A 16,181-nucleotide genomic window follows, 5' to 3' on the forward strand; every position below is an offset into this window, starting at 1 on the left:
GACATGGGACTTATACTAGCAAAACGAGAAATCACGAGGAGATGGAAGGCAACAGTGGGTCCGACTGGCAAACGATGGAAGGGGGAATTTCTTAAATGGGCCACCAGCGAGGGTGCACTGCGGTATCAATGGGCTCATAGGCGCAGGGATGATAAGGCGCTGGAGGCGGCAGCTGCGTGGGAGGCGTTGGTGCAGGCACTGCGAGAGTGTGAGTCAGGGGCAGAAGGCGATGACCGAACCGAGGATGAGGGGGCTACCCCGGAGCAATCTGGGAACATCACATAACTTGAATCATTGATATTCCTTGGACTGTATGATATTAGAGAGCAGAGATGGACGCATGCGTTGGTGAGGAGGATCGCGGGAGGGGGAGGGAGTGGGAAGCTGTATGGGGGCTAAAAATAGAGGTTTTGTTATGCAGTTTATTGGCTATGCGTCGCATAGGCCGGGAGGGGCCTTGTATGACCCTCCTTAAGTAGGGTAGCATTGGCGGGGGGCGTGTGCCCACTTTGCGGGGCGGATGGTGAAACAACTTGCGTAAGGCTGTATATGTGGTTGTGCAACAAAAAAACAATAAACTATGTTTAAAAAAAAAAATAATAATTGCCTTACGAAATTCGTGGTATACATAATTGAGTGCAAGTGTAAACTACAATACATTGGTAGCACAATCAGATCATTACGTGAACGTATAGGGGAACACACAAGGGCGATCAAGCAGGGGGACATGAGATACCCTCTTGCAGCACACATGTCAATCTGCTCTGCCCAGTCACCTAATCGTATTTTCAAATTCTACGGAATTGAACATGTCCCGAGAAACCCGAGGGGGGGGGGAACAGGGAACTCACAGTAAGACAGAAAGAGGCCCTCTGGATTTTGAAATTGCACAGTGTAGAACAGGGTCTTAATATTGACCATGAACTACACTACTTTTTAGGCAAATAATCCTGCATGTGGTAATCATATTGAACTCTATCAGATAAGATTACATTCAACGTTTTCTAACCTATTACATTCAACGAGACAGAAACACCCAGTAATAATATTTTCTAGGTACATCAACACCTTTAATTACTCTGTTGAGTTTAATCTGACTCTAGGAAACCATATAATATACGGGAATGTGGTTACGTTATGAACATGTTGGATATTAATGTTTTTCTATTGAGCAACCTTTGCTTACATGCTCTCAGTTCAATTATACCTGTGTTTGTTATCATACGGTAATGTTATTTATATACTAATCTGCTTACAATGTTTTATTTAATAACTAGCATTGTCCGTTAACAATGAAGTTGCTAAGGACGCTTAATGTACTGAGTCTAATAGATGGAGAGAATAGTTAGCTCCGAAAATTTTGCCTAATTTCACGAATCACAAGAAGGATTTACGCTTTCTAATATCACCTTAAACACACGGAAGTCTCTAATAACTTTGGGACATTTTTTCCTGTCTCAAAATGGCCGCCAGATTAGACACACACTCTAGTCCTTCCTTTATTCACTCAATGAGATTTGACACGGGACCCTTTAACAAACGTGAACACGAGATCACGTTGTATCAACTTTAAATTCCGAAAGGTTTTCACTTGTATGCACACACTCGGGAGTTTGAGAATTGAGAAGTTGGCGTCACGTTCGAAGTATCTATCAGTAGAATAAGGTAAGCACAGTTGGAGGCTGAGTTTAAGAATACACGAACGATCGTAGTTTGGCTCACCACGTCATTTATACACCGTTCTTATGTGAGTTAGTTTGCACGATTGTGGGAACAGTTGTAGTAATTCTGAAAAGTTTTCAGTTACCCGTAGGTTTATATGTTTTGCTACAAGGGGTATTTTATATAAGATAAACGTTTGTTTAGTGACGAATATGCAAACTGGATCGCTTGTTTACGGTAGTGCACTTATTTCCCGTACTATAGCCTGTACATGGGGAGTTGAGATAGAATGTTTGAAGGGTCCTTAAGACTCGACCCACTTAGGCTATTGACTTACTTTGGGGATTATAGTCACGCGTGTGTGACATACACGTAAGCTGTGAGGGTTTCAGTAATAGTTTACTTCCCCACACGCAACATAGACACCACTTTACTGTTCCCGATGCGATTTTTATTTATTTATTTTTGGGTACACCCATTTTAGTATTATGTATTCCTAGACGTTGATTACTCTATATGCCTGAGAACTACTAAAGTAGTTTTACGTGATCTACGACAAATAGGATATGGCTTGACTTCGGACTCCACTTATATTTACAGTACTGAAAGGGAAACCGTTTAAGAAAAGATAGCAGACTCTTATTGCTGCAAGTGACGCCACCACACCAGAAACCATTGGCGGTTTGGAATTATCACCGCTTAATAAGTAGGTCTCGCAATTCCACACTATTATTTTTATTATTTTCTAATTTCTTTTAACAATATCGTTCCTTTTCTACTTCATTCTGATTTGTGGTTTTAATTAATTGTTTCTAGACATATTAATCAAGCCGGAAAGAGGTAAATATGGTTTAAACTTGTTACGCTCGGTTTCACAAATATTACACTTTTGTAAAGCACAAGGTTCGCACCTTTTTACAAGTCCGTTCATTCACTTGGCTTGGATTTTCTGAAATACCGGTTATATCCACCTCACTTTTTCTTCTTTTCTTCTTTTAGATTTATTTAACGCTCCTTCCTTTGTGTTACTACACAAAGGAATCAATGAGGATCCGATTATTTTCACTAATGTACTTTTGATAGCTCTCTCCATCGTGATTAGGGTCATAGATGTTTTCTAGCTTTAAGCTATACTGTTACACAACAATAACATTTCCTTAAGGTTGTATTGTGTAATTGAATATTGGCTTTACTTACACTTTTCTTTGATTCAGTTCCACCTTCATGGTGTTTTACTGTTAATGTTTAACTTGCATATTTTCAGGATATATACATTAGTTCCTTTTTATTCTTTGTGTGAACACAGCCTTGAAAAAGTCGCGGGACTACATTCCCTTATTGCGACGAAACACGTGTTAGCTGATTGGAACTGCTGAGAAGAATAGAAACTAATAAAAGAACGACCAAGAAGAAAGAAAAAAGACTAACTCATTCTTTTGTAAATGTGTTTGAATTGTTTTGTGAAAACACGCAATACTTCTAAGCATTTATAAACAGTACGTGTGCTAAGGACTGCTATCTATTATGTGGTAACATTGCTTGGATCAAGTTAAATGCTTAAAGATCTTGTAGGGAGATGTCATGTGTTTGAAAAACAAAATATATATTTGCAAGCCAATGTGATTTTCCTCTAAGAGAACTGCAATTACCTATTCAGACATAACTGCATGGGAATACATTGACGTGAAGGCACTCCATTTGGTGCCACCTGTTGTGACAAATTCTGCTCGGCTCAAAAAGTCTACATACAAGTACTATAGACGGATTCTCCCTTTATTAGAATCAATATGAAAATTGGTGAGCAAAGTTGATCTTGATGGGAGAAAGGATTGTTACTTATTCGTCTATAACTCCGTAGGAAATCATTGGCTTGGGCGTGGCACATTGGGCACAGGTGAAGATGTTGCTTGGCTCAGGCTAAATTCTAATGGATCTTGTAGGGGGATGTGGTGTGTTTGAAAACATCATACATATTTGTGAGACACTGTGTTTTCCTTTGAGAGAACTACAATTACCTATTCGGATGTAACTACATATGAATGGATTAAAGTGAGGGCAACCAGTTTGGTGCAGGCTGTTGTGACAAATTTTGCTCGGCTCAGGCAATTTACATACTGATAGTGTAGGGGGTGCTCTCTTTATTAGGATCAATATGAAAATTGTTGGACAAAGTTGATCTTCATGCGAGAAAGGATGGTTACTTATGTGCTTGTAATGCCATACAAATGTATTGCTGGTGGGTAGCACAGTGAGCCCATGTTTTTGTGGAAACGTTGCTTCACTCAGGCTGAATCTTTATGGACCTTGTAGGGGGATGTGGTGTGTTTGAAAAACAAAATACATATTTGTATGCCAATGTGTTTTTCCCATGAGAGAACTACATTTACCTATTCTGATGACACTCAATGGGAATGATTGAGGTGATCACAACTAGTTTGGTGCTACCTGCTGTGACACCATTTGCTTAGCTCAGGCAATTTACCTATAGGTAGTACAGAGGAGTGCTCACTTTATCAGGATTAATAGAAAATTAGTGAGCCAAATTGATCTTCATGGGAGAAAGGATGGTTTCTTATTCGCCTACACTTCCATATGAATGCTTTGGCTGGTGGGTGGCATAGTGGGCCCATATTTTGGTTGTAGCATTGCTGTGCTTAAGCCAAGTCCTTATGGACCTTGTAGAGTGATGTGGTGTGTTTCAAAAACAAAGAACATATGTGTGAGCCAATGTGTTATTCCTATAAGAGAACTACAATCACCTATTCGAATGTAACTCCTTACAAAATGCATTGAGGCGAGGGCAACCAATGTATTGCCATCTGCTGTGACAAATTTTGCTTCGCTCAGACACTTTACTTACAGATACTGCAAAGGGTTGCGCCATTCATTTAAGATAAATGTGAATTTTAAGTTTGGCAAACTTGCCCCTTGTTTTGATGGAAGGCTGGCTTGTGTCAGGCTAAATCCTGTTCGACATAATAGTAGCATGTGTTGTGATTGGAAAACAACATATTCATAGTATGGCAATGCAAAGTTTGGTAAAATTGAGTTATCTGAATTATTTTACTTTGTTTTTGTATATAAAATGTTGCCTGCAAATAAAATGCTGGGCGAATAAAATGCTGGCTGAATAAGATGCTAACTTACTCCTGGGAATTAGGTGCTGGCCTAATAAGAAGCTAACTTCAGCCTGCGAATACGATGCTGGCCGAATAAGAAGTTAACTTCAGCCTCATGAAGCACCTTCCCCGAACTCCTTAGACCGGAGAGGCACTCGGTCCCACCACGCTCCTGGAGGGGCAGGGCTATCCCAGGTCAGTGCTTGACTTCGGGGATTGAGTTTAAGGGCACAGGGTAAAGCATACAGTAACTAACTCACTGGATACAGGGGGTAGGAGTTTCACACAGGGATGCTAGATGTGAATCAACTTCCAATATGAAAGCGGAATTGAGGAAAGTGACAAGAAAATCAGAAGAGTGGAGATTTCACCAGAAAGAACCATAGAAAATACATTGTATATTATTTTTCTCCCTTTGCGCGTTTTCATTAAGTTAGATACAAACGTATACCCTTCATTGCCAGAAGTGAAGTGTAACGTACGTAAGGTTGCTAATATAAAGTGGATATAATTCAGGAAGATGAAAGTTCCTACATACATGTTAAACTATGAATCCAGCTCATGCACAAAGCTCAAGGAGAGAATACGGAGCAACTGGCAAACAGGAAAAGGAAGACAAAATAAATATGGGGCTGATTATGAGTGTGGCAGTCTTCCAACAGCCGCACTCATGGTGGCGGTCCACCGTCTGCCGGATTACAACTTTCGAAGTCGTACTGGAGGTGGACCGCGGCTTGCGCCAGGAAACCACCGTTCACTGGCGATGGCGTGGCAGAGGTCCAATGTAACATGCTAAGTGGGACTGGTGCAGTCCCGCTGAGCATATTACAAGGTCCTCCACTGCAAACTCTATAACAACGATACTGTCATGATCCAAGCCAAATACACCTGTCTCTCTCTCTCTTTGACCACCTCTTCCCTTCCCTACACCCCTCCCCTGCGACCGGGCTATCCCTTGACTCTTCATCTAGCTCCACCAATTACTCCCTTTCTCCTCCCCTGACCTCCCCACTCTCCAATAGGCTGCACCCTTGGGAGGCACAGGTTGACCCACTTCTCTCCCCTCTGCCCTCCCCTCCCATGCTTCCCCCCTCACAGTATGCCCCCTCCCTCTTCACTTCAGCCTTACCTCTAGCTAACACGCTCCTCGTCCATTCTGCACTGTCCCGGCACTCTATTCTCATCTCCTCCCCCCTATCCCTACCGGCCACCCCCCTCCTTAGACCACCTCTCCTCCAGCCCTCTCCCCTAGTTAACTTTCCTTACGTTCCCCTTATTCCCTCCTCCTCTCTGCTTTTCCTCCCACTCCTCCCCTCACTATGTACCCCAATTTCCCCACAAAAAATTCCATCTCTCTCCTTCCCCTCACTCCTCCAGCAATGCTGTGCTACCCCCCTTGCCCCCCCTGGTAACACTTTCCCTCCCGCGGACTGAGCAGAACCACTTCCTTTCTTCAACTTCCCTATCTCCCAATCCCCCCCCCACTCTGCCTGATCCCCGCTCCCTCACAGCCACCTCACCTAGCTACCAGGACCTCTCCAACCCCCTCCCCTCTCTTCCTCCCAAACCTCCTTCATCTCTATGACTCCACACACTCCTCCCCTCTCCTTCCGCCCCACCACCCCACTCCTCTCCTTGCGCCCCCTAATTTTGTCCTTAATTCCTATCCTTCTTGCAACGACAACAACGACAACTCTCCTCTCACCCCTGGTGCACCAACTCCTGCTCTCATCCAAAACCTTTCCCCACCTCTGAACCCTACACCCCTACTCCCCTCCCGTTCCCCCACCTCTCCCTGCCTTCCACCGCCAAGTGCACCCCCTCCTGTTTCCATCGAGCCACTCAACATGCCGTGCTCTGCCTTACTCTCTCTGGAAAATAACCTAGGCTCTCTAATCACCTCCATCTCCCAACTTGAAGCTACCATTTTAGTCTTAAGCTCCAAGATCTCGACCTTTCCATACACCTCAATTCCTTTGGAAAACACTCACCCTCCCACGAGATGCACATTGCCCCCACACCCCATAATAGCTAAGCATAGCCTGTTGTCTGCAAATTCACACAAGCACTCGAACACCACCCTTCTTCCACTTTCACTTCCCAGTAACCCTGTTATCTACACTATTCCGACCATCTCCTCTGTCAGAACCACTCATCCACCTAAACCCTCCCGAGCGCCCTCATATAAGTACAATATCCCCATCACCCCTCATAGCCCAAGTGCCCCCGTTACCAAAACAGTTGCGACAGAGCTGCGCTGTATGCTCCACAACTGCAGATCTGCAATAAAAAACAAACTTGAAATCTCCGATACCATCAACTTGCACAATATTGACATGCTCTTCCTCACAGAGACCTGGTTCAATGATACCTCTCACTCTATGTTTGATCTCCTTGTACCCACAGGCTATTCTATACTTAGAAATGACAGAATTGACAAAGTTGGGGGAGGTGTTGCAGTCATCTTTAGAAACTCCCTTCAACTTAAGGCTCTTCCTAACAGCTCCTTCGACACTTTTGAATGCCTATCTGTTGAGCTTCAATTGCACCACCGCTCACCTCTCAGATTCCATGTTATCTACCACCCGCCTGGTAGCAGCCCTTCGTTTATGGAGGAACTCACGGACTCCATCAGCGACCAAGACTCGCAAAGTGACAATCAGATCTTCGTGGGTGACTTCAATGTCCACTGGGGCTCGCCTCAAGACACCTATGCGAATTTGCTGCCCACCTTCCTCTCTGCAAACGATCTTATCCAACACTGCACTGAAACAACACACTCTAAGGGCTCAACCCTGGACCTTGTTATTTCAGCAGGCTTGCTGACCATCGCTACCCCTATTCATGTAGACTGGTCTGACCACCTCCTCATCCCATTCTCACTTCACTTATCACACTCTATAACTCTTGGCCAGCCTAAGAGGGCTACTTCCTGGTTCCGTGACACTAAAAATATTGACCTCAGTACCCTCTGTGATTCTGCTTTGCTATCACTTCCAAGGCTAGACCCGGACCTAGATGTTAACGAACTCACCTCCCAATGCCTCACAGTCCTTGCAGTCAAAATCAATAATATCGCTCCTCTCCAAAGCAAAAAGAAAAGGCCCACTCCCTCAGCACATTGGTTCAACAAATCCCTCTATGAAGAAAGGAAGTACCTAAGAGTCCTTGAGAAACAATGGAGACAAGCGCCCTCCACCGAAAATTTGGCCACGCTTCGTTCAGCAAGATCCAAGTACCACAAGCACATCTTCCTTGGAAAGGCGTCGCACTTCAAATCCCTCCTTGACTCAGCCAAAAATAGACCCAAAAAACTATTCGACCTCATCAAGAACCCAAACAGCTCTCCCCCAACCTCCAAATTGGAGGATTCCACAAAGAAATCAGCGGAATTCGCTATATTCTTTGACGAAAAGGTGAAATCACTTGTAGATCAGGTCATTCATCCTACCCCTACAGAGGAGCGCAAATCCTTAACCATTTGGCAAAACTTTGACCCCATCTCTGATGATGCCCTCCTTAAATGCATCCTCGATACAAAGCCCTCTAACCATTCTCTTGACCCCATCCCTAGTGCCATTGCCATTGACTTCTATACCCATTCTCTTTCCTATTGGACCACTCTGGTCAACCTCTCCCTCAGTCAAGGCTCCCTTCCTGTTTACTTCAAAACTGGGCAGGTCACCCCTCTGCTTAAAAAACCCACCGCTGATGCGAACGACCCCAACAACTACCGTCCCATCACTAACCTACCCTTTCTTGCAAAAATCACAGAAAAATGTGTAGCGAAACAACTCTCTCGCCATATCAAGGACAATGATCTTCTGGACAATTTCCAGTCCGGCTTCATTTAAAACTGCAGCACTGAAACAGCCCTGCTGCTAGTGATTGATGACGCGCTGCGGATACTCGATTCAGGGGAGTCTTGTCTTCTAATTCTTCTTGACCTTTAGCGGTCGGTCAAGGTGTTCCTCGAGACTCTATACTTGCACCCACACTGTTCAATTCCTATTTAGAACCGTTGGGAAATCTCCTGAGTAAATCCGGGATCCAATATCATCTATATGCGGACAACACTCAAATCTACCTTAAGGTAGCCTCCACTCACGATCTCTCCTTCCTAAACTCTAATCTCGACTCCATTCAAAACTGGATGTTAACTCATCAACTGATCCTGAATCCCTCCAAAACCGAATTCCTCCTCCTCTCCTCCTCACTTTCTCCTCCCCTAGTGCAATCATGGATGGATCAGATTAATCTACTGTACAATAAACACATCATTGTCGAGAGCGCAAAATCCCTTGGTGTCATACTCGACAAAAAACTCAATCTACTCTCCCACATCGATTCCATTGCAAAGTCTGCTCGATACCAACTGTGCCTTCTTTGGGGGATTCGTCGCTTCTTCCCGGAGCACGACCTTAAAACCCTGGTCCAATCGCTGGTTCTCTCCAGATTGGACTACTGCAATTCTCTTCTTACTGGCCTCCCCAAATCCCACCTGTCCCCCCTGAAGTCTGTTCTCCATTCAGCAGCTCGTTTCATATATGTGGCCAAAAGAAGCGACCACATCACACCCATTTTATCCACCCTCCGTAGGCTTCCCATAGAGGCAAGATCTATCTACAAGACTGCCTGTATCACCCACAAAGCCTTGCACTCCTCCTCCCCTCGCTACCTGGCGAATAAACTGAAACTCTCTGGAGGCTCCAGACCATCACGTAATGCAGAAAATGTATTGCTTGAACCTCCCACTTTCAAGAAGGAAAGATCAATGGCCCAATCCTTTTCAGGCAACGCGGTGAGAATCTGGAACTCACTTCCGCCTCAGCTCCGGACCACCAGCTCTTCCCAGGCCTTCAAAACTGACCTCAAAGCTCTCCTCCTTCAAAGACACTTCCAAATTTAATTCACGCCCTCTATTTTCTGAAGGAAGTCCTTCCATTATAGGAAATTCTGTGCTCCATGCCTATAGATGTGCCTTCCCAGTGTGTTTTTGTGTTTTGAGTGTCTGCCATTTAGTGCAGTATTATACCTCTACTTGTACTTTTTACTCTTTTGTAACATGCACACGTCACCTCTCCTTTTGTAACGTATCGTTTGCTACCTCTTGTATTTTGTTTGCTTTTGATACATGCACAACGGCCACCACTGCCTCATGTAATGTAACTTGTGTTTTTAATGTTTTGAGTGTCTGCCATTTATTGCAATTGTGTTACCTCTACGTGTACTTTGTATGCTCTTGTAACCTGCACACGTCACTTTTTCCTTTTGTAACGTATCGTTTGCTACCTCTTGTATTTTGTTTGCTCTTGATACTTGCACAATTGTCACTATTGCCTCATGTAACGTACCGTTTGATTTTGTAACATGCTCAGTTGTAATGTTTCTCCTTATGTATCATTACTGTTCCTATTGTGAAGCGCTCTGACACCTTCGGGTAAAGTCCGCGCTATAAAAAAACGCATTAAATAAAAATAAATTTAAAAAAAAAAACATTTCATGGCGGGCTCCCCGCCATGAAAAGGTTGGCGGTGGAGGGAATGCATTCAGGGGGCACAAGATGTGCCCCCCTGTCTGCTATCACCCCCAGTTCAGCACGGCATGGACGTCACCACCCATGCCGTGCTGGAACATTTTTGCTGGGTCCCTTGGTGTACCTGTTTTTCTGGCACAACCATGGGAACCGCAAAAAGACCATCTGCCTGCACGGGAAAAACGCACAATCAGGCGGATGGTCTTTGCGCAGCATTGGCGCATCCGCGCCGGTAGAGGGCAGGCGCAACTGCACCAAAGCCTTAACCAGCCCCTATAAAAGAAAGGGGAAAAGAAAAGCAAATAGAGGAGAGAGGAACCAAGACTGAGATCAGTTAGTAATAAGTTCTCGAAAATAAACGCAGTTACAGAGAGCACTTACCTGTGTTTTCTCTTTTCCAAGGTGATCCGTGTTGGGGAGCCAGATGTACCTATACAGGAGACGAAAAGAGAAGATTTAAGGAAGTCGATAACCAAGAGACTCAGAGATACTTCTTGTCAATGAACAAGTCAGGACTACCTTTTGTTTGGTTTAACCTTTGGACTGCACATGAAGAAAGATGAAGTGCTTAATTCTTTAGAATAAAAGTGACGTACATCCATACCTTTAGTCGGTGTTTCTCCAATAAGAGAGTAAACCCAAACATAATCATACATTTGACAAAAGTGGCAAATAGGTTTATGAGATCAATCCCCAATCTGCTACAAAGCGCCCGCCCTCCCCCCCCCCCCCCCCCCAACACTTCTGTGCCTGGATTTGGGCCTTAAGAATATAGTGCATATTGTAAATTTCAAACCTCTAAGCTATTGGGTAAGACTCTGGTACAATAAATCGCTTTTATCCTACAAGGAAGGGTTTGCTGAATTGAAAGATAGATGGATACATATGTAAATTACGATGGTTCTATCATGTTAGGTGCTGGTTGTATAAATTGGATTTGCATGTAGCATGGGATAAGCCTGAGTTGCTCACCTCAGGAATGTTAAATCAACTGAAGTCTAGATATTGGCTTTATGCCCCTGAAAGGGGGGTTTGGTGTTATCAGCTGGAAGCCTGACTGGAAGTTTAATTGTTTTCAAATGTAATCTGGAATTCGAGCAGTACATGGATTGGATAGATATGTCACCAGCAAGATAGTTTTTTGTGCAATTCAGAGATGGGGTTTTGCCAGTGAATAACGATTGCAGTGAATGGCTTGCTCCAGCTGGTTGCTCATACCTTCTTTGTTCCACTTGCAAATTACGCCCTGAGACTGAAGCACGTGTATTGTTCTTCTGCCCATCCTACCGTCATTGAGGGAAGACCTAGATAATTCCTATTTGCCTTTCGCTGGGCGTGGGCGGGGCTGATTGTATTTGCTGTGTCAAAAAAATGTATATTTTACCTGGTGGACAAGACTTAGATTAACCTATGAACTGTAAGCTTTTAGAATTGTTATCTAAGGGAATCAGTGCGTTTTTTTAAAGACATTTTTTTTACATTTTTGTATTATCAATGATGAATTATTGTGATGAATGTATTATATATATGTTCGATGGGGGCCTCCCCCAAAATAAACAACAATAATAGTGTTGCAACTGTGTAGGCAGCCAATTCACACGAAACACCAAGTGATTCGATCATGAAGCTATCCAATATGACCTGAAATCATTCACAAATTTATAATTGCACTAATGTGGTGCACTGTATGCAGGTGCCCATGAAATGTAATCTATATAGTGCAGGCTACGCAACAAGTGAAAGTGAGGCTATGACATCAGCGCAGAATCCAGATGCCAAGTGCTGAATGCTCCACTAGTTGCACACTTCTTGGGACAGAATCATTACCCAGATGACATCGAATTGCAGGTCATAGACAAGGCATGCCTACCTCATAAAGGAGGCGGCCTGGCAACCATCTAATAAAGAAGGGAATGCAAATAGATCCAAAAATGCAACTTGATTGAGCGAGGTCTCAATGCAATGAGAATGACATGAATTCATCTCATCATGTACAGTATAATATTATGGAACATAACTTATTATACCTATAGGTTAAGTGGTATACCCTAATTTAATAAAAGAGTGTCTTTCAATTCAGATAATGACACTCTACCTAATTATACTTATATACAGATTAATTATCTTTTTATCCATTGTTCTAAATCACTTGATGATACTGTACTTCGTCACTTTCTATTCTGTACATAAGTCTGTTTTCACCTTCTGCCACTAAAATCACCATTGTTCCCCATATGGTCATCTAATTTATTCTATCACTATTGTGATCATTTGGATCGTGTTACTCCTTTTAAACTTCCCCCTTGAATATGTCTGGGCCCTATTAAACATTGTGGAATGCAGGCCACACTTCATGCCTCGTTCTAGGGAGCAGCCATCTTTTATTGCCGGCTTTGACCCCCTCGAGCAGGGTTCACTTCCTGGCGACAGTGACCGTTGCACTGCTCTTATTTGTGGCTCACCTTCTAGTACCATAATAATGAGGCACTTGCTACTCTTTGAGCAGCCCTCACTAAAAGCCACTCAATTTGTGGCCCTGCCGTACATTTGCATGTTCCTTAGGTGTTAGTGCCGGCGCATTACTGTTGAGCACAATTTGGTTTATCCCTCATGAACCAAACAGATCTTTGCATCTTGATGTGACACCAACATCTTTAACGATTACTTAGGAATCCTTTATTACAACATATAACTCCTGTGTAAATTATATAAATGATTACGGTTACGTTGTAACGTGTTATACATTGGGACTCTTTCACCCTTTGTGCCACTCTGGTTCTTTATTGTAATTGAGGCACTCGGGCTATCGTGGCATACCGCTATTATACACGTACTGTCATTCGACAGCATAACCCCAGATAGGTGTACCCCAAATTTTATCGGTAACTTCTAAGGAACACGGATGTAAGCAAATGGCTGCTCCTAAATCCTGAGTTCTGCTGTGAGATTAAAGGTACTTTCTTTACCATAAAGACAGCAAGACCACTGACTAATTGTCAGTGAAATTGCTCTCCCCCCTCGCAGCTCCACCATCAAGTGAGACCTTTCCCGGAGCCCCTGCACTCTCAAGTGCTGGTGTTCGAGGTCCTCCTCCACCTGCAGGTTTTACCTGCGCCTCATCCCTGGTGGTCCAGCGGACCTCTTGCTCCTCTCTTTCTCTCCGTTTTCACTTGTTTTTCACTGATTTCAATCTCCCCCTTTTACTCTCCTTCAGTGTCTTTCCTCCGTTTTCTCTCGCTTTTTACTGATTTCAATCTTGCCCTTTCACTCCCCCCTGCGTCTTTCCTCTGTTTTCACTCTTTTTTCACTGAATTAATCTTCCCCTCTCACTCTCCTTCTGTGTCTTTCCCCCACTTTTCTTGCACCTTTCACTGCCTCATTTTCACTCTTTCCTCTCTTTTTGCCTATTCTGCCCGTTTTTCCCTGCCGCTGCTGCACCCGCGTCTCCTCCCCCCAGCACGACCAACGCGACTGGCCCAATCCAGCTCCCTTCCCCGCCTCCTAGCTGTCCAGCCCTCCCCGACCCCTACTTAATGGCAGCCGCTGCAGGGACAGGCGAGCAAGACCACTGACTCATTGTCAGTGAAATTACTCTCTCCCCGCGCAGCTCCGCCATCAAGTGAGGCCTTCCCCCGAGCCCCTGCACTCTCAAGTGCTTGTGTTCGGGGCCTTCCTCCACCCGCGGGTTTTACCTGCACCCCATCCCTGGTGGTCCAGTGGACCTCTGTCTCCTTTCTCTCCGTTTTCACTTATTTTTCACTGATTTCAATCTCCCCCTTTTACTCTCCTTCTGTGTCTCTCCTCCGTTTTCTCTAGCCTTTTACAGATTTCAATCTCCCTCTTTCACTCCCCCTCTGTGTCTCTCCTCCGTTTTCACTTGTTTTTTACTGATGTCATTCTCCCCCTTTCACTCCCTCTCTGTGTCTTTCCTCCGTTTTCGCTCGTTTTTCACTGATTTAATCTTTCCCTCTCACTCTCCTTCTGTGTCTTTCCCCACTTTTCTTGCACCTTTCACTGCCTCATTTTCACTCTTTCCTCTCTTGCCTTTTTTGCCAGTTTTTCCCTGCCGCTGCTGCCCCCACAGCGCCCCCCAGCACGACCAACGCGACCGGCCCAATTCAGCTCCCCTCCCTGCCCCGCCTCCCAGCTGTCCTGCCCTCCCCGACCCCTACTTATTGGTAGCCGCTGCGGGGACAGGCGAGCAAGACTACTGACTCATTGTCTGTGAAATTGCTCTCCCCCCCTAGCAGCTCCACCATCAATGAGGCTTTCCCCTGAGACCCTGCAATTTCAAGTGCTAGTGTTCGAGGCCCTTCTCCACCCGCAGGTTTTACCTGCGTCTCATCCCTGGTGGCCCAGTGGACCTCTGTCTCCTTTCTCTCGCTCTGCTCTTTCTCTCTCAGTTTTCACTTGTTTTTCACTGATTTCAGTCTCCCCCTTTTACTCGCCTTCTGTGTCTTTCCTCTGTTTTCTCTCGCTGTTTTACTGATTTCAGTCTCCCCCTTTCACTCCCCCTCTGTGTCTTTGCAACACTTCGCCTGGACCGGGGCCACTTAAGGGGCCTGAGACCTTGACAAATCTGAGCGATCGCGCCGCTGGGGAGCAAGTACCAGGGCCCTGCAGAGATGACTGCACACTGCACAAAGAAAGACCCCACGATCAAGGATCTCTCGCAGAAACCAGGCACCAAGAAGGTAGACCAGTCGATGGGTCAGCAACAGGATAAGGATATGGACTCTCCTAGAGAGCGGCCGGAGGAGCTCATCACTTGCGGCTTTCTGGAGCAACTGTTCGGCACACTGAGAGAGGACTTTGCGAGCCTAAGACAGGATGTCGCCTCTGACATCAAGCAGATCAGAGCAGAGTTACGTGAAATTGGTGACTGGGGTGACTACCTGGAAAGGAATGGCGACCGGAGGGAGGAGGAGATTACCGAACTGACCAGAGAGGTGCTGGAGCTCCGAGACCAGAACGAGGAGCTATACGTCCACCTTGAGGACCTTGAGAATTGCTCCCGGAGATCCAACATACGCATCAAAGGCGTACCTCTCTTGGCGGATGGGGGAAAGTTAGAAGACTGGGTGATCCGCTCCTTCTGTCATGTGGCACCAGCACTAGGAGACAAAGAAGTCATCCTAGACCGCACTAACCGTCCAGGCCGCCCGGCCAAGGACCCGGGACAACAACAGGACATTCTCACATGTCTCCACTCTTTCCAACAGAAGGAGATCATAATGGCTGCCACCAGAGATAAAGCGACACTGGCGTTTGAGGGGCATCAAGTTGGCATTTACCAGGACCTGTCACTGCTCACCCTTCAACAACGTAAAGCCTTGAAGCCAGCCACAACCTATCTCTGTGAAAAAGGAGTCAGATACCGTTGGGGTCACCCCTTTTAGCTTTCCTTTGTTTGAGACAAAGAGCTACGCTCTGTGCAGTAACTAAAGGAGGCACAGGAGGTGCTTGGCCTCGACCTGGTGGAAGGGGATTCCCCTGGGCTGTCATCAGAGGACAACGCTGTACGCGGCCCGCAGAAACCTGGAAGACGACGGGGGACTAGTAGTGAGAAACCCACCAGATCTACAGCTATGGAGAGCCAGAAAGAAAGAGAGGCGCTGCTCCGACAAATACACAACCGGGACGAAATCGAAGACAACCTGAACGTCTGAGTGCAGACCCTATGGTCATCCTACACTGCTGAGTTACAGGAACTCCAAATGTGCCCAGAAACCCAGCCTTGGCAGAGTGAGCTCACGCTCGATGACGAGTTCACCAACCAACAGACACAAGAACCCATGCACGATAGTGCGTTGCATGCCAAATTTATGGCACTCTTTCCTTGTTTGTTTGCCTACTCTCTTTCT

The 16,181-nt window shown here is 45.3% G+C and overlaps 1 protein-coding gene across 7 annotated transcripts in view; it reads left to right on the forward strand.

The window, feature by feature from the left end:
* Positions 1–1,530: 1,530 nt before the first annotated feature.
* Positions 1,531–16,181, forward strand: part of STOX1 (storkhead box 1) — a 498,526-nt gene continuing 483,875 nt past the window's right edge. For 2 of the 7 annotated variants that reach the window (XM_085603565.1, XM_085603566.1), the window contains exons 1-4: positions 1,531–1,665; positions 2,263–2,368; positions 4,823–4,976; positions 10,720–10,825. The gene's annotated coding sequence lies outside the window, so the exon portion shown is untranslated. Of the gene's footprint in view, positions 1,666–2,262; positions 2,369–2,478; positions 2,503–4,822; positions 4,977–10,719; positions 10,826–16,181 lie in introns of all 7 variants that reach the window. The other 5 variants (XM_085603567.1, XM_085603569.1, XM_085603568.1 and 2 more) reach the window with 5 other exon arrangements.

This window comes from Triturus cristatus, chromosome 1_2 (assembly GCF_964204655.1).
Source record: "Triturus cristatus chromosome 1_2, aTriCri1.1, whole genome shotgun sequence".
NCBI lineage: Eukaryota > Metazoa > Chordata > Amphibia > Caudata > Salamandridae > Triturus > Triturus cristatus.